The sequence below is a fragment of the Lynx rufus genome, unplaced genomic scaffold (genome assembly GCF_022079265.1).
Source record: "Lynx rufus isolate CCGP_SWC_20201006 ecotype Redwood Valley unplaced genomic scaffold, mLynRuf1.p SCAF_21, whole genome shotgun sequence".
Classification (NCBI taxonomy): Eukaryota; Metazoa; Chordata; class Mammalia; order Carnivora; family Felidae; genus Lynx; species Lynx rufus.
Window position 1 is genome coordinate 16266126 of NW_025814836.1, and position 23243 is coordinate 16289368.

A 23243-nucleotide genomic window follows, 5' to 3' on the forward strand; every position below is an offset into this window, starting at 1 on the left:
AGAGAAAATGCTTGATGGTCCAATTAAAAGCACTAAACATGAGAAAAATACCATAGATAAAGAAAACCTAAAGATTTTTAAAAATTATATGAAAATGGTAGCTATAACACTCCAACACTACACTTAAATCTAAATAAAATCAGTTATTTCCTGGAAAATGTATGTTGTCTAGTATTGATTTTAGCATGTTAGACAACATGAGCAAACTTACACTCATATTTTTTAAAGTATCACTGTAAAAAATAACACTAAGACCAGAGTTTTAACACCAAAACCTGCAAGAAAGAGATACTTCCAATATCATATAAGCTAACACTATTTTTGAGAAGGAGAAAAAAGATCCCTTGAATCGGTCTATGAGCCCACAGAATCCCTAGGGTAAAATATACACCATGGTGATCTTAAGTTAGGGACAACCATCATGAGAACAAAAAATAGAATGTAATATCTTTAAACTAGTAGAAGAAAATAAAATCTATCCAATAGAAAATAAAAAGATACATATATGGAGAGAGAAACAGAAAGGGAGGGAGGGAAGGGGTACAATAAAAGGAGAATATGAAACAAGATGGCAGAAATAAACACTAACAGAATGGCATTTGTGATAAATGTAAATAGGTTAATCTCACCAATTAAAGACAGAAACTACTGAATTGGCTAACAAAAACAAGGTTAAAATATTGTCTATAAGAGACACACTGGTTCAAAACTAAAAAGACTGTTGGGACATCAGGGTGGCTCAGTCAGTTAAGCATCCAACTTCAGCTCAGGTCATGATCTCATGGTTCATGGGTTCAAAGCCCATCGGGCTTTGTGCTGACAGCTCAGAGCGTGGAGCCTGCTTCAGATTCTATACTTCCCTCTCTCTCTGTCCCTCCCCCACTCATACTCTCTCTCTCTCTCTCTCTCAAAAATAAATAAACATTTAAAAAATAAAATAAAAAGGCTATCAAAAAATACACCAGACATATCTGAGGCAAAAACGAGCTGGGTTTCCAATCCTAATATTGGAAAGAAACTAAATTTTAACACACACATAAGTTATCAAGAAACATGTAACAGAAAAAAAAAAAAAACATAACATGTTTGCTTTAAAGTCTGTTTTTTCAGGTATGCTCTTAACAAAATAGTCTCAAAATATAAAAATCAATAGCTCACAGAAACACAGGGGTACATAGTTAAATTATCAAGTACAGTTGAAGATCTTAATGCATCCATCTCGAAACAAGTACAAGAAAAATAAGAAATTTCCAAGAGCTGAACCATACAATTAATCATAACAAAGAAATAAAAAGTCCATCTCTTTTTAAGAGGAATAACAAAAATAGAACATGTAATAAGTCAGAAAAGCAAGTCTTAATCCATTCCAAAGAATAGACATCACACGTACTCTGTTCCCTGATTTTATTCAGTAAAATTAAAAATAAGTAGTAAACCAAAAGCTAAAAAGAGCCTATACATTTAGTAACTTGGTCACAGTAACAAAATAATTTGTGTTAAAAAAGGAAATTAAGAAGTATTTAGAATGGAATGCTAATACAAAAGCTCACAGAGCTAATTTACAGAGAAATTTGTAGTTGTAGACATTAGAAATTCACTTCCATACCTAGATGAAGACTGAAAAAGTACAGAAACCTCACGTTGCCGAAGACTCAATTTTTAATAAATCAATTCCCTATAAACAAAGTTATATATTTAAGTCAATCTCAGCCATAATTCTCAAAGGATTATTTTTATGTAACTTGACAAAATTATTCAAATTTTTGTCAGTTATGCAAATATCTCCCCAACATTTGCAAATGATAAAAAGGGCCTTACTCCAAAAGGTGTCAGAGAATACTGAAAAGTCCTAATAATTGAAACAGTGTTGGGTGGGTTTAAGAATAAACAAAACTAACAACACAGATGAACATAAGGGAAAGGAAGCAAAAAATAGTATAAAAACAGGGAGGGGGACAAAACATAGGAGACTCTTAAATATGGAGAACAAATAGAGGGTTACTGGAGGGGTTGTGGGAGGGGAGATGGGTTAAATGGGTAAGAGGCACTAGGGAACCTACCCCTAAAATCATTGTTGCACTATATGCTAACTAACTTGGATATAAATTTAAAAAATAAATGTTTAAAAAAAGAATAAACAAATCTATAAATGGAGAGAAGAGAGTGGCAGTTTTAAGAACGAAAACCAATACAATGTCATTAGCGCTGTCCAACAAAAGCCATGCAAAGTATCAGTACACTGTCCCAACCTCCTTGAACTTAGGTATGATTCTGTGACTTGCTTTAGACAATGAAATGTCCAAAGTACATTTCAACCTAGTAATTTCCAAGTAGAAGCACCCAAGATGCCTTAACACCCCAAGGCATCATGCACCGTTCTCTTTAGCTCCGATACAGTCACTGTCATCAGCGGCTGCGACACTCCAGAGGCCTGAGCAAAAGTGGAGCAGAGCCCCCAGCCAACCCATGGTGGATATGTAGCATGAGTAAGAAATACATCTTTTCTTTGTATACTGTTATGACTTGGGTTATTACTATGACAGAAGCTGCCAAACTGCGAGAGAAAGTAGTCTTTCTAGTTATCTTTTCACCTGTATAATCTCTTATTGTACTTGATATTCCAAAGAAAGGTATTTAGACTTCCTTCTAAAATTAAAAAAAAAAGTATTGTAGCCAAACGCTAACTAGAAACACAAAAAGAAGACATTGGGAGGAGGCTATTTGCATGTTACTGTAATAGTTCATTCTTTTAAGCTGAAGCTCTCCCCATGTAATTTACAATAAAATAGGGCTTGACAGAAATTTAAAGACTTGGAGCAAGCTGAGAGATTGAAAGCATCTCTTATCCTAAAATAAAATAAGCAAGAATCCTATTTTGCACCCAAACTTCTTAATTTGGGGGGATTTTTATAGACAGATATCAGCTGACCAGCAGTGGGGGAAAGGACATAAAGCACACAGCTGCCCCTTCATCTATGGTGTCTCAAACAAGCAATGGGAACAATTATGAGCAGGCCCTACGCTGCTAAGCTCTCATCTTCAGAGCAAAAGTTAAAGACAGTGGGTTCATAATCATAGCCAGTTATCCACGGGATCCCCAAAAGAAAAAATGGCCCATGATGGACCTGACCTCTGATCGTTGCTGCAACTTTGATGAGCAGTATTCAGAACATGTATGACAGAAATCGGAGTTCTCCTTTTCAGTGCTAATATCCTTGTGAAACTGACTGCATCATGGCCCATCATTTGCATAACGTGTCCAGTTATTTCTAATGTCTCCCATTAGATTATTCTTTAGCGTATCAATATTAATATCTCAAAGCTACTGGTCCCAAACCCAGTTTGTTTAAAATCTAGCTAGATGGTCAAACTAGCCACGACACATGGAAAGGAATTGTGTGATGCTCAAATATTGCTACCGCATATAGATCAACTGAAGATAAATTTTACTGAGCAAAGAAATCTGATGCACTTGGTCATGGCCCATTTATTTAGGTAAAATAAACGCTTTCAGCACGTGCCGTAAGAAGCGGAAGGAATCCGGACGTGGCCAATTGATATTCAAATCCTGACTCAGGCACTTTGTGACTTGTACATTAGTATACAGAATGAGTGGTCATTACTGTTATTGTATAAAAATCATCTGGAATCTCAACCGTGCGAAATGGAAAACTAGGCTGGACTATTTCCCAGGTACAATTCTCTCGAGATTCTCCAAAAGGAACCATGAGGCTATCTGCAGGACCCTTCCAGAAGGTTCTATTCCATCTATTTCTTTGTCCGAGTTGATTCTAAAGGCAGTGTCATTTCTCTTTGCCCGGTCACTCTGGTTTCTTCTCAGTTAATTAAGATAAGTTGCTACATAAACCTGGAGAGCAGCAAAAGTGCTCATGGTGCAGGCACAAAACAAGATTAGAAAAATAAACGTTGGAAATGGCCGTTTAATCTTGGAGTTATACTACAAGGGAAATGTCTTTGATTCCCAAGTGATATTACACAAATGTCTACGTGGGATAATAGATGGGGCAAAGAATGCAGAAATGACGAAAATTAATGGAGTTGTTGTCACAGCCAGCCAGCTCTTTGACTTGGATCAGATTTTTCTTTCCCTGTGGCATATGAGGCAAAGGCAACCAGAGAAGAGTGGAAAGAAGGGAATTTGCAGTCAGAAGTTGGAGACTGAGCAGGACAGGTTACCCCTCTTGTGCATCGGTCCTCACCTGTGAGGTACAGATAGTGACATTGACGTTAAAAGCAGTTGTACGAATTAAATGAGACAACCGGCAGGCAAAATCCTGTATCAATTGCCAAGTGTTCCTCAAGTGATTGTTAGAAGTCATGCAATTTGCATCGAGGATCTAGTGGAATCTATAGAAGAATCCTGACACCAAGAGCTGCTCTGTACCCGAGGCAATAAGTTAGACATTCACGCAGAGAGGACAGACAGCGCTGTGTGGCCAGCATCTGGCACATTCTGCCTTCTGAAGTCAGAAGCGAAGCCGGCAGAGAGACCTGTCTTCCTTCAACATACCCGGTCCCGGCAGGCGGTGTTCAGCCTTGCTCGTTCTTATTGATCCTTCCTGGTGCACGTTCATTTCTCCCTTGTTTTCTCGTTTCACATCTTACTGCTTTTCGGGATGATTTGATTGGTAAATTAGTCAGTAAAGCCACCACCAAGAATTCTATTTCATCAGTTTCCCAACCGCCGGAGGAAACTGTGCAAAGCATCACCCTCAGCTTCTGTTCGCTGTGTGCCGGAAGGCCTCTGTCCCAGAGCGCACCTTCACCGCAGGTCAGCCAAGCAGGAGGCCTCCGAGATCTGCTCAGCTTCAGCCACTTACCAATGTGATCTGAGCATCTAATCAGAAACCGTGTTTACTGGTTGCCTTGGCTAAAAAACACATACTAGCTGCGTGACCTTGGCGAGTTAGTCAACCTTTCTTTGCCTCAGTTTCCTTATCTGTGATGTAAGGCTGATAATAGCACCTATCTCATAGAAACATTATAAGGATTAAACTAAAAAAACACTTGTAGAGGGTGGGTGATGGGTATTGAGGAGGGCACCTGTTGGAATGAGCACTGGATGTCATATGGAAACCAATTTGACAATAAATTTCCTATTAAAAAAAAAAAAAACAACACTTGTAAAGCACTTAAAATAGTGCCTGAACATGGTAAGAGCTATATATGGGTAGTGCCTGGACATGATAAGAACTATGTCTGTGTTTATTAAATAAAGAAATACTTTATTTGTGGGGAAAATTGTGTATGAATCCAGGATAACAAACTATTAGGTGAAGATGAACACATAATAAATTTTTAGTATAAAAGGGTATTCCAAAGGTGGTTGTCTGTGACAGAGACACTACGCATTTAACAAAACCCATCGGGGGGCACCTGGGTGGCTCCGTCGGTTAAGTGGCTGACTTCGGCTCGGGTCATGATCTCACGGGTCGCGAGTTTGAGCCCCGCGTCGGGCTCCACGCTGACACCTCAGAGCCTGGAGCCTGCTTCGGATTCTGTGTCTCCCTCCCTGTCTCTGTCCCTCCCCGACTCACACTCTGTCTCCCTCTCTCTCAAAAATTAAAAAAAAAAAAAAAATTAAAATTTCTTTAAAAAAAACCATCGAACTTTATGGCACAGCGAATCTTAATGTTTGTAAGTTTAAAAAATCACTTAGGAGGTCAAGGGATCCCAAGATGGAATGCAGAATGTGGCAAATGAATCTAACTGTATTACAAATGTATGAAATAACCTCGGCGAAGTGTGTGGAAGATAAAGGTGCTGATCCAAGGAACTTCGGAAACGAATGAAATCTGGAAGATTGAAGGCAAAGGAAATTGCACACAGCACTGGACCTAGTTAATAAAGTCGTTTTCCATGGGAGTAAAGGGCTGATAATTCTGACACTGCTATAAATCTATTCTGGAATAGGACCGTTCAGTAAGTGCATGGTGGATGGTGGGAGCCAGGCGTCCTTATTTTTAACCTTCTTTTAAGTTGATTTGTTTATTTTGAGAGACACAGAGACAGCACAAGTTGGGGAGAGGCAGAGAGAGAAAGAGAGGGAGAGAGATTCCCAAGCAGGCTCCGCACGGCGCGCGCAGAGCCCGATGCAGGCCTCGAACTCGTGAAACCGCGAGATCGTGGCCTGAGCCAAAACCAGGAGCCGGACGCTCAACTGCCTGAGCCACCCAGGCGCCCCTGGAGTCAGGTGTCTCGCTACTGAGGGAGACGTTATGGATAAGGAAGAGGAGGAGGTTCCAGTGATCCGTGTGCCAGCAGTTGATAGAGATACACTGATAGAGATATCAGTATAAACTCAAATTTAGCTTAATAGAGATCCGAGTGGTCACACGTAGCTACATGTGTATAGACACATATTTTTCCTTGCTCTGTCAACTGCAAAGGCCTGGAGGGACAACACCCCAGTAACAGTAAGGACACCTCGTGCCAAGATCATGGTTTTTGATAATACCTTCAATAAAAGATCCGGGGATCCTTGGAGAAGCGGCTGGTTCGAGGATAGAAGCTGGGAATGCTCCAGGTGAACTTGGAGCACTACAAAGTGACGGAAAAGCAGGACGTCATGAAAAGAGACAGAGCAAGAGAGAGAGAAGGAAGTGGTAAAAGACAGAAAGAAGGTGGGGTGGGGGTGGGGGGGGGCGGGGGGAGATGTTGAATGTCAGAAGGACCCAAAAGCCGACTGAGAGCGTTCTCTGAGGCCAGAGCTAACACAATTTAATTTGGGTGACAAAATAAAGTAGTATTGGATTATAGCCCAAAGTATGAAATAAATATTAATGAGCTCACACTGATATAAATAAATGATTAAATAAATAACTAGAGGTGAGGAGAATAGATGGCTCCCCTGAAAGGAATTCCAGATAGTTTATATAGATTCTCTACCTCAATGATGGTGGCATACAAGTTCCCACTCCTTAACAGTGGACTGTGCGTCGTGGCATCCTTCCAAAGCAGACGGCATGGAAAGGGAGGAAAAGAGAATAACTTAGCGGTGAGAAATCTGAAAAACACGACCTAGGCCAGGTCATCAAAGTCAACATCAACAGTGACGGGGCATGTTGATGGTACGTACCCTTGACATCATGGGACAAAAATGACTTTACTTCTGTGGTCTTCATCCCTAAAACCCATAACCCAGGTACAATCGTGAGGAAAATATCAAATAAATCCCAACTGAGGGACAGCCTACAAAATACCTGACCAGTATTCCTCAACACTGGCAAGGTCATGAAAAACAAGGAAAGCTTGAGAAACTATCCTAGCCAAGAGGAACTTAAGGAGACAGGATAACCACAGGTAGATAGGAGCCTGAAACAGAAAGGGGACCTTAGATAAAAACTAAGGACAAGATCAGGAAAGGGTGAAGAGGAAGCAGAAATGCCCATTAACCATGATAATGGCGTATCATGAGCTAGACAGAGAGGCGAACTCAACCGTCTGCCCCCGAGGCGACAAATCAAATAAATCCGCTAACAACTATCACTTATAAAATTGAAAGCAAGTACCTGAAGAAGTTAGTTATGCTGGGAAGGGAAGCAAGAAGTGGCAGTTATATCTAAGATGACCGGCCTCCCTGGAAAGACAGCTCCCATGGAGCCACCATGCAAGCACGGGAAACCTGAGTGAGAACTCCCTGTGTGCAGTCAGCCCTGGAGGGAGTGGCAGACACAACACTGACTTAACTAACTGGTGTGTGGCGGGCCCACACCTCAGCATGTTTGAGAGGATCCTCAGGTGATTCTGAAATTCAGCCATGTTTGAAAGCACCCCATCGCACTGTTTCAAGAGTGGCAATGGGAATTTGTGAAGTTCTGTAGCTTTCAGCATTTGGAGCTTGTGAGGTCTTATGGACAGCAGCTCCGCCATCTTGACAGACAAGTGTCCAACAACACGGAAATAGATATGGCCACCAATTCCGCCATCTTGACAGACAAATGTCCAACAACACGGAAATAGATATGGCTACCAATTCCGCCATCTTGACAGACAAGTGTCCAACAACACGGAAATAGATATGGCTACCAATTCCGCCATCTTGACAGACAAGTGTCCAACAACATGGAAATAGATAAAAGAGAATATGAACAGTTAACCATGAGAGAGAAGTGGGGAGAGAGAAAGAGAGAGAGAGAGAGAGAGAGAGAAGACAGATGCCCAAACCCTTTAATTATTTGTTAATACTTGCATCCATCCCCTCTACAAGATGCCATGGAGCCCTGTTTGGGAAATCATGCCACTTGGAGCAGATGACTCGGGTAACTGTTTACAGCAAAACTGAGGAACCACCAAATCCTCTCTGTTCTCCAGGCTGATTTCCTCCAGGAGTCGAGGAAAAAAAGAACAGTCTTATTGGCTGCCTTTAGGGCCCAAAATGAACAACTTAAAACCAGTATCACAAAACCAAGCCTTGGGAATGGAGGGTTGTTTCTGGAACAGCTCAGACCTCTTAGGTGGACCCTTAGTCCATAGGCTTCTCAAAAGGAGCCCCTTCCTCTGGCTAGAGTTGAAAACTACAAATTTACTTTCTTTCTTTTTTTTTTTAAATTTTTTTAAATATTTATTTTTGAGAGACAAAGACAGAGCACGAGTGGGGAAGGAGCAGAGAGAGAGGAAGACACAGAATCCGAAGCAGGCTCCAGGCTTCGAGCTGTCAGCACAGAGCCCAATGCGGGGCTGGAACTCACGAACCGTGAGATCATGACCTGAACAGAAGTCAGCACTTAACCAACTGAGCCACCCGGGTGCCCCATACAAATTTACTTTCAATATGGCAGCTCAGATTAGGCGATCCTAGGGACACACACCCTGATACTTGGGATACTTATTTCAAGGGTGACCTCATATGAGAAAATCTCTTACTAAGATGCATTCTTCATGTTTTTCTTTTCAGGAAGAAGCGCTATAAATAGATTAGGACATCTATTAATATAATGTTTGACACAAGTAGATTAAAGAAGAAAAATATGATCTAAATACACATAATGCCTATCCTAAGTGGATTAATGTTCCTAGCATAAATAGAAAGAATGTTAAAAATTGGTGACATTGTTTGATAAAATACTAAAATACAGGAATAGAAGAAAACAGCTTTGCCACAATAAAGGCCATCTATTTCAATCTAAAAGCCATATCCCTGGTAAAATAACTGTGTTTGTTTTCACTGTTATTAATATTGCAGAAATATTCTGTTCACTAAAAGCAAAGATAAGATAGCAGGGAGGGCTAGATTATTGAAAAATAAGTGATAAAAAATGGGAGACGGTCTGATTTTATAGTCAGATAACCCAAGAGGATAAGCTAAGAAACTGTTTTTTTTTAATATGTATTTATTTTTGAGAGAGCGCAAGTGGGTGAGGGGCAGAGAGGAAGGGAGACACAATCTGAAGGAAGCTCCAGGCTCTGAGCTGTCAGCACAGAGCCCTACACGGGGCTTGAACCCACAAGCCAGAGATCATGACCGGAGCCGAAGTTGGGCACCTAACTGACTGAGCCACCCAGGTGCCCCTGAAACTGTTTTAATTAATAAAATCTTATAGGTAACCTGGTAGAAGATAAGTGCACACACACACACACACACACACACACACGCGCATTCCTATATACATACGCAGAAGCATACACATACACACATAACAGACACGCACAGACACACACACACCTACACCCACATACACACCAATTCTCATAGTATAGCTGAAGTTGTAATGGGAAAAAAATCTCTTTCACCCGAGAAGTATGTGTGGTCTACATGAATAACTCTGCAATATTTCACCAAAAGACACAAATAAAGACTTGAGTCCGTGGAGAAGAACACCATGACTTATTTTAAAAGGACCAACTTTCCCAAAACATTCATATTTCATATAAATTGAATCTAAATCGCAACATGTTTTTTTTTACTTGCTCTAAATGTCACCAGGAAGAAATATTTATGGAGCAAATATAGATTAAATAAAATTCTACTGTAGAGTAAATATAAAGTAAAAATGTATAGAGTAAATATAGAAATAAATATAATTATAAAAATATATATTTATGTATATAAGTATATATTCAAATGAAATTAGACATTTGAAAATGTCTGACGAAGAAGGAGCAATCTTACGTGATAGCAATGCATATTATAGAAGAGTAGTCCTAACACTTGTTTGATATTGCCACAAATGACAGATGGAGAAACTGAAGGAAAGAGTCACTTTGTAATAAGGAGAAATGGTTAACAGTTCGCACACATCCATGCATTTAGTCAATAAGAGGTTTGCAGACTGATAATAATTTGGACAAATAGACTTTCATACCACACTTAAACCAAAATAAACATCCCACTCTACTAAGCACAGAGTTGACACTCAATATTTCTTAATTGTGAGAGTTACAGGCAAATTTAAAACTGCATTTTAAGAAAAAGAATATTCTATATGATCTCTACCAGACTTCTGGAAAGGGATAATTTTCTATCTTAACAGAAAAGGAAGAAATCACAACAGAAGAGATGGACGGGTCTCCTCCTGGGAATAGAAGGAACGTAGTGGTCGTGGTCAGCTCATGAATATTTCTGGCTTTTTCTCAGTCCTCAGGAAATGTTTGTTAAACTGAATTGGCGTGGAGTGGCAGGAGAGCACATAAAAATAGCGAAGGGGACACAGAAGGTGAAGTGAGCATCGTAGGAAAATTACGACCACACGAACTTCTGCTAGATCGTGCCTTCGTCCAACTGGTCCCACCACACCTGGGCCTTGACTTTGTGGCTGTTAGGGTGCAGGACCACCACTGTGTAGTCTCAGCTTGGCTACGGGTCACAAGGGAGCTCGTGCTACAAGCTCGTCACCTTCCTCTCTCTGGTGGCTCACCGGAAGCTCTACTTTGGCCATTCACATCAGTTCCTGATTGTGGAAAATTTTCTGCTGATAATAACAAAAGTCACAATGTTAGGTTTTTTTAGAACAAGGTTACGTTTTGCAGTGTATTATGTACTTTTATATGTAATGGCTTAGTTAATATTCATATTGACCTTATCAAGTACCTTTACCCGTATTCATCCTTAATAAGCCTGTGCTCTCCCGAAAACCCTGCCCAGCCCTTGGTGTGGTCAGGACTCGCGCCCCAGTCATCGGACTGTATGCGCAGTGTTTTCTTTGCTTTCCCTCATAATTGCTTTCGAAAGACTCACGGGAAACAGAATGATCACCTGAGAACCAAATGTGTCGTCCGAAGAACCAGCACGCATGGATGGCCCAAGGAAGGACAGAGGCAGATGCCGTAAGACATAGTTCCGCTTCTCCTCACTCAAGAAACGTATATATATAATATATGTCATATATATATATATATATATATATATATATATTACACATGATATGTAAAGCACACCTTCATCAATGCACAAAAAGCAATCTCCGTGAGTTGAAATGGGATCTACCTCTTAGATCTCAAGTACCAGTGTGTGGGGTAGGCGTTGGATCACAGAAAAGCGATGTCTATATAAGTGCATGGACGTACAGATTTCCTGAAATGATGCCGCCCCATTGTCTCTGACAAAATGAGCTCTCATTGACCTGCACGCCCGTTCCTTTAACAAATATCTGTTGGGAACACTGGCAATGTGCCGGACACTGGCCAGCTCCTCAGTTGTGCGTATCGCTGGACGAAGCTCCGTGGGCCCCAGCGTAAGGACCTTTATCTAGAAAGTGCAAGTATCTTGCTTTCATTGAAGTGAGACAAGAGAGGATTGCACAAGCCCTGATGTTAGGTAACAGCCTCATAAATAAACAAATGGGCTTCCTGGTCGACCATCTAATCATGTGGAATCAGTTTATTTGCAAAAGTGATTCTGATCTGAATTAGCTAGTGAGCCAACTTACAGGGCTACGATGGACCTGGCTCCATCGGTTCAGGTTTGGCAAGTAGAAGGAAGGAATTAGTTCAAGCACGCTACTACGACTAGAAGCTGATGTATGGCCACAAAACTAGACCCTGAATACCCGCCTCCCCACCAGGAGAACTTCTGTCCTGTTGGACATTAAGTTACCCCAAGTACCACCATCTGAGATCATGGCCTGACACTATAGGGAGCCAGAGGACAAAATTGCTTATTGGCAAACATTTGGTCTCCAATTGATAATCACCGGCAGAGACAAAATCATTGTTTTTACAAAATGGGATTGCCTATGCTTCTATTTGACCTTCAGGACTTGCCCCTGTTAGGTTGAAAAGCAAACATGGCATGGCAGACTTCCTCCAAAGGCATCCTCATGACCATCACCACACAGCCCTGTGCTATGACTTTTCCCCAAGTTGGTGGACCTGTGGGGAAAACTTGGAAGGAGCAAGCCAGAGGGTTAGCTGGGTAGAAGTTAAACAAGGGAGAAAAATAAACCAGTGGGCACCTAGGAGTTAGAGTGCAGATTGGAACAGGGATATTCCCAGGACTCACCTGGATAGAAGAGGACAGACAAGAGTCTCCATGAGGACGAATTAGGGGAAGAGCTGGAAGGGAAGCGCTAGTCTCATGAGCCTACTGGAGAAGTGGGAACAGAAGTCTGGGACTCACCATCAGTGAGCAATCCATTCGGGGTGTGGTTGAGCCTGAACTAGGAAGATCTGGGACAAAGTGACAGGGATATGGAGACCAAGGTCGGTCCATCCCAGGATGAGGACAGAATGTGGGTAAAATCAAGACTGTCTTCCACGGAGGATAATTAAGGGGAGAGAGAGGAACAGGGCTGGAAAGAGCTAGATTAAGAAAGGAAACCAGAGGCTCTAGCATGAACGAATCACTTTTTAAGATGTAGCCTAGGACGGGCAGAGTTGGCTTTGAATCTAGTTGAATACAGTTTATAGTCTGACAAATATTATGCTGGGCTTAATAGACAAATGGCCAGAGAGAATGACAATGTATGAAACACTGGATTTCATACAGAAATATACTAAAGTGTTCATTAAACACTTATCAACTGATTTTTATATTTGTTAGAAAGGACATATCTGCCCACATGATTTTTACCTCATCATGATCTGACACTCTCCTATTTAGGTAACAAACAGGGAATAAAAAATAAAAGCTGTGTGCCCTTTGCATTTTGACCTCGCTAATTTAGATTTGGTGCAGCTCTTCTGTTCCAACTCTTTTCGTTGATAATGGGGTGGGTATTGGGTGTCGTCCCGTTTAAGACGTGTCCAGATTCTCCTTTTCTGGAAGTTAAAAGGCAAAATGTTCAAATCTCCAACATCTCTTGCGGGTCAGGGTGATCACGTACCTGAGGTAAATGCAAGGAAAAGTTCTGGGGGTGGAGAGACTATGTCATTCTTGAACCCTGGGGTGCCATCTCCCACCAGATTTCTTACAGCATGAGAAACATTGACCCATCTGTCCATTTGACTCATTGTCGGGTTTTCTATACCTTGCAGCTCAATGTATTCCTAACTGTTAGAGATAGCCTCTTAGCTCAGGAGCCACAGCAAAACACAAACTAGGTGGCCAAACTAACAGAAATCTATGGTCTCACGGTTGCTGAAAGTCCAAGGGTAGAGTGCCAGCACGGGGCACTTCTGGTGAGGGCCTTCTTCCTAGTTTGCAGATGGCTTCCTTCCCACTGTGTACTTACGTGTCCTAGAGAGAGAGAGAGAGAATCCTGGAATCTTCTCTCGTAAGTGCAATAATTCCATCACGGGAGCCCTGCCCTAGTGACCTTATCTAAACCTCATGACTTCCCAGGGACCCCGTTCCCAATACCATCACATTGGGGGTTAGGGCTCCAACATAGGAATTCGAAGGAGGCACAAATATTCAGTCTATGGCACTCACTTCTAATAGTCAACTTTATGTGTCAATTTGACTGGGCCGTGAGGTACCCGGACATTTGTAAAACATTATTCTGGGTGTGTCTGTGAGAGTGTTTGTGGAGGGGAATAATATTTGCATCAGTGGCCTGAGTGAAGCGGATTGCCCTCCCTAATGCCAGTGGGCCACACCACACCAGTTAAAGGGCTGAGTCAAACAAAAGGCTAAGTAAGAGGGAAATCCTCCTGCCTGACTGCATAAACTAGGACATTTGTCTTTTGTATTGCCCAGGACAAGTGAGAATTTCACTTTGCTATGTATTATCAGGGAAAAAATCTTTGAGGAAGTGACACTTGTGTGATTGTCAGAAGCTTGATCTCTGAAATAAGATGTAGATTGGCTTTAATACCCTGCAGCTCATAAAGTAATAAAGCCTGGGGCGCCTGGGTGGCTCAGTCAATGGAGTGACCGACTCTTGATTTCAGCTCAGGTCACGATCTCACGATTCGTGAGATCCAGCCTCCACACTGGGCTCTGTGCCGACAGCTCAGAACCTGTTTGGGATTTCTCTCTAAACAAACAAACAAACAAACAAACTTTAAAAAAAAAATAATAGGGACACCAGGGTGGCTCAGTCAGTTAAGCGTCCTCCTTCGGCTCAGGTCATGATCTCGCAGTTCGTGAGTTCGAGCTCCGCTTTGGGCTCAGTGCTGACAGCCCAGAACCAGAAGCCTACTTCAGATTCTGTGTCTCCTTCTCTCTGCCCCTCCCCTGCTCATGCTCTGTCTCTCTCTCTTTCTCTCTCCCTGTCTCTCTCAAAAATAGACAAACACTAAAAAAAATTTTTTTAAGTACTAAATCCTGGGATTTTTACTTTTCTTCTGTATGAGTCATTTTCCTCACCCCTAAAATGGAGACAATGCCTACCTCACTGAACTAGGAAGAAGCTCAGAAGAAATTCTCCACCATATTCACATGAATAAATGGTTTTTTGTGTGTTTTCTTGACTCCGATTTTTGTGGTACTCTTCAAGTAACCTTATCCTTCAGATCGTTCAAGGAAATGTAAGAAATGATTAAATAGGTAAATATGTCTTTGTATAAATGTAGTATGTTAGCCACCAGGAATTCCAAAACAACAAATCCTCGGTTAGCCTTTTCGTATTATTTGGCACAAGAGGAAATTTTAATATTATTCGAAATGTCCCATCTGTACATCTTAGTACTCAAGTTCATGTGACAGTGTAAATATGAGGGTGCGTTATCCCTGCATGTTCTGTAGTTTTTTTGTTCTCTACATTGAAAACCCCAGGTCTGTCTTCCAAGGTACAAACACAAAAGAAGTGATTCATTCAAAATCCTAAATATACCCGGATGACATTTTTTTTTCTAGAGGGTTCTAAGTCATTGTGGAAAAAAAAAAAAATGTCTTTTGAAACAGCCTGGAGTCCCTTGTCTCAACACTGTTTACATAACAAAGGTTTCAGGGCTGTTGCCTCTTGAGGTCAATAGAAGTTGCCAGAGAGTGTTTTGGATGTGTGGGAGTTGGGGGAGAAAAGAGATAGAAGAAAATAAAACCCTAATGACCGAACTCGGGGACTGTAATTGGGTGAGTTTTCAAAGTACAGTAAGGTATGAAAGACGTAGTTCCCCAAGCAATCTGTCAGGGCTTCTTGTGCTAAAGTAATGTGCTTGGGGACGTTTTCCTTTTTTTCTTTTCTTTCTTTCTTTTTTTTTTTTTTTTTTTTTTTGACAACAAAGAGATCATACTTAGTCCAAGCATCGACATGGGTAATTCTAGCGTTTTCAAATACGCAAGACAGTTGCTTGCCTCCCACAACAGTATCTAACGTGGATACACCATAGGTAGAAATAGGCATCATTAGTATTGGAAACAACCACCCACCCCTCTGAACAGAGTCGTGCAAAGGAGAAACTCCAAACCATACAATGTAAAGTGTGTGTCTGCTTTGAAGTTACCTTCTGCCCTGTTGTGTCGTTGAAGCAGAGGGCCTGCAATAAATCATCTTTGTTACTTATCTGATTTGTGTTAAAGAGAGAAAAAGCCTACGGTCAGCTCCTTGGAATACCGCTCTGTTGCTGCTCAGGGTCAACTCTCGGGAAAAACTGTGACACATCTCAGGCGAGTGAAGAAGAGGGCGTAGTAGAAAGTATAAATAAACCAGCATCTTTCACGACCTGCTCATTCAGGCAGCTTGGGACCACGGCCCACCTCCCTGAGGATGATAACCCCCGCAGTTGAAGGGGTCTTCTGTCTTCCCCAGGACCTTCCATGGGCTCTCTCACCACCCAGAGAACCATCCCCTGGGTTTTCTCTGAAGATTGAAAAAAAGTTTCATGCATTTTAAGTCACAAAAGCCCAGAAAGGGAGACACAAACCCAAGCAACGAATCCCCTTCCCTCTCAAACACACAAAGAAAAGCCTTTTTTTTTGCCGTAAAGTCATTTTGAAGAAAGGACACAATGGGGACACTGGCGCTGTCCACCCACCTCCATCCTTGGACACATCCCACGTAAAGAGGGATGATGAATGATGGAGGGGGTTGGTCCAAAGGCTCTAGACCCGTTACTGGCTCTGCCTCTTGTTATCTTTGTGTTCTGTCTGCCAAGTTACTTCTCCCGTCAAGGCTCAGTTTCCTTATGTCTAAATTCAGACTAATAATAAAAAGGATAATGATAACAAAGTCCTTGGGTGTATTAGGCAATATGCAAGGCACTTTTTTGAAATATCTCCAATTTTCAAAGCAATGCTATGAAGGAAATGTTATTTTTGCTGATTTACAGACGTGGATACGGAGGCTCAAAATGAAGGAATAATTTTCCATATCAAATATGTGGTACACGTGGGGAAAAGTTTGAATCCCCATATGTCTCTCAAGCTCAGATTCTCTCCAAGAGTATCTCTTTCCAGAGATATCATTCTTTCTCCATCCCCCGGGGCTGTCATGAGAATCACACCAGAAAAAGTGTAAAAGCTAATTAACCCTAGATGCACAATGTGAGTGTTAACACCGCATCGGAGAATGCCTTTCATATAACAGGTTTATCAATAATTGCAGAAAAAAAGGGAAGCGGGAAGGAAGGAGCATGTATTCCTATAGGTAGAAAGAGATACATATAAGCCAAGGTAACTCAAGCCAGAGCGTTCCTTGATCCCCAGGATGAGTAAATAACCACAGCTCTGGGTGTATTAAAGGGTGATTTGTGATTCTAGAATCTAAAATGTTGGAAAAGGAGAAGAAATTAAAAGAGAGGGTCATGGAGAGGAGAAGCTGGGTGCTGCTGTGGTAAATCGTTCCCAAGGCAGAGTGCCCCATGAGTAACCTCACAGGGTCCCCCAGGAGCTCCCCGGAGAATACTGTTGTCCGAAACCCCATGATAGGATTCCATAATTGTCATGAGCCAGTGCCAGAAGGGAAACCCTTCTTTCATGCAAAATTGGTCCTGACTCAAGCCCAAAAGAAAAGCTCACCAACTGTGATAATTGACCTGTGGCTTCTGTCCTAAGGAAGAATGTGGCCTTCAGAAGCCAAATTATAGGGTTACAGTATTTCCCAGCTATAAACATCTAGTCAACAACTCATTTATGAGGGCTTCCCCCTTCTGGAAGAGGCGGTTACAAGTCTTTAGTATTTAGCTTGTTGTCCAAGACTCTATTTCTAGGGGCTCTTACAAATCTACCCAGTGTGCCCAATGGTTGGGGATGGGGAGTGCATGGAGGTGGTGCATCTCTGTGCATGCTTTGCTTTTTGTTGTTCTAATCTGATGAAGCTTCCAGAAGGATTAACTATGAAAAAAAAATGCCTCTGTCATTACTGATGTCATTGCCCCTTTCTTTCTCTGGCTTTGGCATGGTAGTTTGCAATGAATTGATGATCAATTTCTCATCTGCACTTGAAACATAGAGTCAGCTAATGAAAGAAGAGTCTTTTCTTGGGATTTCACCACGGAAGTGAAACTCATATTTATATACTATGCTTACACACACACACACACACACACACACACATATACATATAAACAACACAGCAAAAAAAAAGTACAAGTAATTCTTAAAACCTAGGAAAAATCATAGTTAAATTCTTAACTCCCTTTCAAATAAAATGTGTATAGGGGTGTGTGTGTGTGTGTGTGTGTGTGTGTGTGTGTGTGTGTAATCCTTTTACATGGCCTCTTGGCCATGATGGTCCCATCTACATGTCAAAGGAGCCAGAGAGGCTGCCTGGACACCCACCCAGTGACCAAGCACCCGGTGGCCAAGTCCATGGCTCTGAGAATCCCAGAACCCAGAACATGGCAGTGGTGTTATTATTCTGTGTCATTTCTAAGTAGGACTAGCTAGAGGGGGATGAAACCAGGAAACTTGAGTGTATGAAGTCCAAAATGCAAACATATCCACAACTAGAAATAAAAGATAGAGCTTCTTTTTAAAAACTCATCTAGCCGGGGGCACCTGGGTGGCTCAGTCGGTTGAGTGTCTGACTTTGGCTCAGGTCATGGTCTCACGGGTCATGAGTTCAAGCCCCGCATCAGGCTCTGTGCTGACACCTCAGAGCCTGGAACCTGCTTCAGATTCTGTGTCTCCCTCTCTCTCTCTGTCCTTCTCCCACTTGTGCTCTCTCTCTCTATCTCTTAAAAGTAAATAAATAAACATTTGAAGAAAATTAAAAACTCAACTAGCCCTGGGATGGAGTGGTTTCTAGAGCAAAATGGAAGCTGAGTGACAAGACCAAGTACCTGGGAATGATGGCTACGAGCAGGAGTCTGCAAGGTCACCAGCTTTCAGGACTTGCTTGAGTCCTGGATAACTGAGGTGAGGCTTACTCTCCAAACTTCTCCAGAAGGGCTGGGCTGAAGTCACCGCTTATGAAGTGGACGTTGCCCACGGTTGCCTTCTTGCTGGTGTTCTTGTCCCACCCCTCTGCCTCAGTGCCTTTAAGAGTTTCCCTGTGAGCACCTCCTGAATAAGCTCTTGCATATGAAGCCTCAAGCCTGGAATCCCCTTCTGGGGAATCCAACCTAAGACTCAAAGTCCTAACTAAATGCAGAACTTCACATTTTCCCCCAAATTAGTATCACAGGATTGAATGTAAAGAAAACTTAGAAAAGTGTGTGATTTCAATGCACAAGAAAACATTTAATTATGGCAGCAGAAAATTCCTGACTGTTGTAACTATCTTAGGTAGTAGGCATTAGGTTCTGCTAAAGAACTTTCCTTCTCATGTTCTTACTGAAAAATAGATTCTTTAGTATGATTGTGGTAGAGAAGACATTGGCTTTAGTCTTTCTTTATCCTAACCAGTATTCCCTTGCTCTGCTGAAGAAAATTCCAAAGCCTTAGGAGGCAGAGTACAAACGAGGAACATAAGTGTGTTCCCACAATGAGTTACTTAAGTTCTGGAACATTTGGTTTTTTTCTTCAATACCTTACCTTTCAGTTTGACTTGACTTCCATACTCCTTTAGGAGTGGATTGCAAAGCTGACACATGTTTCTAAGGGTGGCTCGATGACAGGTTATTTTCTTATACCTTTCTCTATTTTTATTTATTTATTTTGAGAGAGAGAGAGAGAGCATGAGTCAGGGACAGGCAGGAAGAGAGAATCCCAAGCAGGCTCCACACTCTGCCAGCACACAGCCCAATGTGGGGCTCGAACCCACAAACTGTGACATCATGACCTGAGCCAAAGTCCAGAGTCAGAAGCTCAACTAACTGAGCCACCCAGGCACCCTTACCTTTCTCTATTTTAAAATCTCCTTTTAATATCTTCCAACAATTATGTTTTTATGGAGCCCACAAAATTATTTTTCATAGATTATGATAGTTTCCATATTCATTATCTGCTTCTACACAAAAAGAGGATCTACCTTCTATGATATAAATTGTTATAAATTGTGGGTACTTATCCAAATGGTTGGGTATATATATATATATACTTAAGCTATAACTTAATTTGTTTTCATAAATTCATATACTTGGGAAATCAACATAAGACATAGGGTATTTTTTTTTAATTTTTCTTTTCAACGTTTATTTATTTTTGGGACAGAGAGAGACAGAGCATGAACGGGGGAGGGGCAGAGAGAGAGGGAGACACAGAATTGGAAACAGGCTCCAGGCTCTGAGCCATCAGCCCAGAGCCTGACGCGGGGCTCGAACTCACGGACCGTGAGATCGTGACCTGGCTGAAGTCGGACGTTTAACCGACTGCGCCACCCAGGCGCCCCAAGACATAGGGTATTTCTATCACTCCAGAAAGTGCTCTCATTTTTACCACCTATAGATAAACACTGTCCCTATTTCTTTCTTTTTTTTTTTTAATGTTTATTTATTTTTTGAGAGAGAGATTGGGGAAGGGATGGAAGAAGGGGGAGACACAGAATCTGAGCTGTCAGCACAGAGCCCGACACGAGGCTCCAGCCCACTAGCCGTGAGATCGTGACCTGAGCCGAAGTCGGAGGCTTAACCCACTGAGCCACCCATGCACCCCTCATATTTCTTTCTTCATAATGTAATTTTTCTGTTTTAGGATATCACCAATGGAACCAAACTGTATGTTATCCCTTATGTCTGACTTCTTTTACTTTGCATATTGCTTTTTGAGACTCATCTGTGTTGATTGGCTTATCATTAACCTGTCCTTTTTTATTACTGAGCAGTATTCATTAAATGAATATTACACAATTTATTTATTTATTCATTCTCTTGAGGATGGACATTTTGGTGGTTTTCAGTTTGGGGCTCTTACAAATAATGCTGCTGTGAATATTCTTGTACAAGTCTTTTCGTGGGCGTCCACTTTTACCTCTCCTGGGGGAAAAACATCGATTATAGGATAGATATAGATTACACTGGATTAAAAAAATGACCAGTCATACAAAGTGTGCTTTGTACCATTTTCAAGTCCTACTGGCCCTACACTAGAGATCTGGTGGCTGTACATCCTTACCAACCTTTGGTATTGTCCTTGGCTTTAATTTTAACCTTTCTTGTAGGTATACAGGGCTGTAGCATAGAGCTTTTTGACTGAAATAGAATAGGCCTATAACATTACATTAGTTTCGGAAGTACAACATAACGATTCAGTGTTTCCATATATATTGCAAAATGATGACGGCAATAAGTCTAGTTAACATGTGTCATCATTTATAGTTACAAATTTGTATGTGGTAAGAAGTCTTAAGATGTGCTCTCTTAGCAACTTTCAAATATACAGTGCAGTATTATCAACTATAGTAAATACATTATATCCCCAAGTCTTATTTTAAAATGAGGTTTGTATCTTTTGACCCCCTTCACTCATTTGGCCCATTCTCCCGGCCACCAGCCTCCTGCCTCATATGCTTTTAAATTGCAATCCCCTGGGCGCCTGGGTGGCTGAGTCGGTTAAGCGTCCGACTTCAGCTCAGGTCATGGTCTCGCAGTTCGTGAGTTCAAGTTCCGCATCAGGCTCTGTGCTGACAGCTCGAAGCCTGGAGCCTTCTTCGGATTCTGTGTCTCCCTCTCTCTCTGCCCCTCCCCTGCTTGTTCTCTGTCTCTCTCTCCCTCAACATAAATAAACATTAAAAAAAAAAAAATCGCAATCCCTGACACTGCTGAGGTGGAAGTCTTTTTCTAGTGCTTAATGGCCATTTTTTATGACATGTCTGTTCAAGGCTTTTGCCCATTTTTATTTTTTTTTAATTTTTTAATGCTTATTTATTTTTGAGAGAGAGAGCGAGCATGTGGGGGGGGGCAGAGAGAGAGAGGGGGAGACACAGAATCCGAAGCAGGCTCCAGGCTCTGAGCCATCCGCACAAAGCCCTATGTGGGAATTGAACTCATGACCGCAAGATCGTGACCTGAGGTGAAGTCAGACGCTTAACCGACTGAGCCACCCAGACACCCCTACCGACTTTTGCCCATTTTTAATCATGTCTTTTAACTTGCTGTTGTTACATAATTGGGAATGACTTACATATTCTGGACACAAGTTCTCTGTGAGCTATTTGATCTGCAAATCTTTTCTCCCACTCCGTGAATTGCCTTTTCGTTCTTTTTGCGGTGTTCCGCAGAGCAAAATTTTTAGTTTTGATAAAATCCAAATTCTACTTCTTCCTTTTACATAAAAGTTGTTGCTTTCTGTGTCCTGCCTGATTTCTGTCTTCCCCATCATCCCAAACAGTATTCTTTTTTGTTTTCTCCTAGAAATCGTAGAGTTTGAGCTTATAGGCTTAGGCCTGTGATCCATCTAAATTTATCTTCATGTATGTTTTGAACTACAGGTCAAAGCTTTTTTCTTTTCCACGTAGAGATGCAGTTATTCCTGCATCCTTTGTTGAAAAGAATTTCCTTTTCTCAGTAAATGGCTTTGGCATACACCTTTGTCAGAAGTCAATTGACCATGGATGCTTGGGTCTGTTTCTGGGCTCTCTACCGTGTTCCATGGATCTGTCTATCCTTATGCCAATACTTCCGTCTTGACGTATGTAGCTGTATAATACGTCTTGAAATGAAGTACTGTAAGTCCCTCAACTTTGTCCGTATTCCTCAAAATCGTTTTGGCTCTTCCAGGTCCTTCGATTCCTATGTAAATTTCAGAATAGGTTGTAAATTTCAGCAACATTCTTTACTGGAGTGTGTAGAAGCTATGGTCAGTTTAAGGTGAATTGACATTTTGACAGGATTCAGTCTTCCCTTTTTTCTTAATACGACTCTAAAATTAAATAAATAAAACACCTGGGCTTTAAAAGCTGAAATAGGAGGGGTGCCTGGGTGGCTCTGTCGGTGGAGCGTCCGGCTTCAGCTCAGGTCAGCATCTCACGATCCGTGAGTTCGAGCCCCGCGTCGGGCTCTGTGCTGACAGCTCAGAGCCTGGAGCCTGCTTCGGATTCTGGGTCTCCCTCCCTCTCTCTGCCCACCCCACCCCACCCCACCCCCCCCTCGTGCTCTGTCTCTCTCTCTGTCAAAAATAAACATTAAAAAAAAATTTACAAATTTTAAAAGCTGAAATAGGAAATCAGTGTGGGTAAAACATTTCCTAATTTTTAAAGGAAATTTTATTACTAGTTCAAAAAGTCACTTCCTAAAAGCAAGGATTTTGCATTAAAGGGAACCAATAGAACTTACTGCCAAGAGACCTTAAAATAAATACCTTAGGATTTTCTCTTTGGACCCATGCCGTTAACTGCCCTTTTCATTTTTGAAATATTTATCAAGTGGCTGCTATGTGTCAGGCACAACTCTAGGCACAGAAAACACCACTGTGATCAAAATAGATAAAAATCCCTGCCTTCATGGAGCTCGCATTTTCTAGTGAGGACTGTTCAACATCTTCATACTTCCAGCCTTTGGAAGAGGCCTCAAACATTCCTACATTGTTCCAAGTGCTGTTCAGTTTTAACGATTGCGTTTGTGAACACATAAAAGGTAAGCCC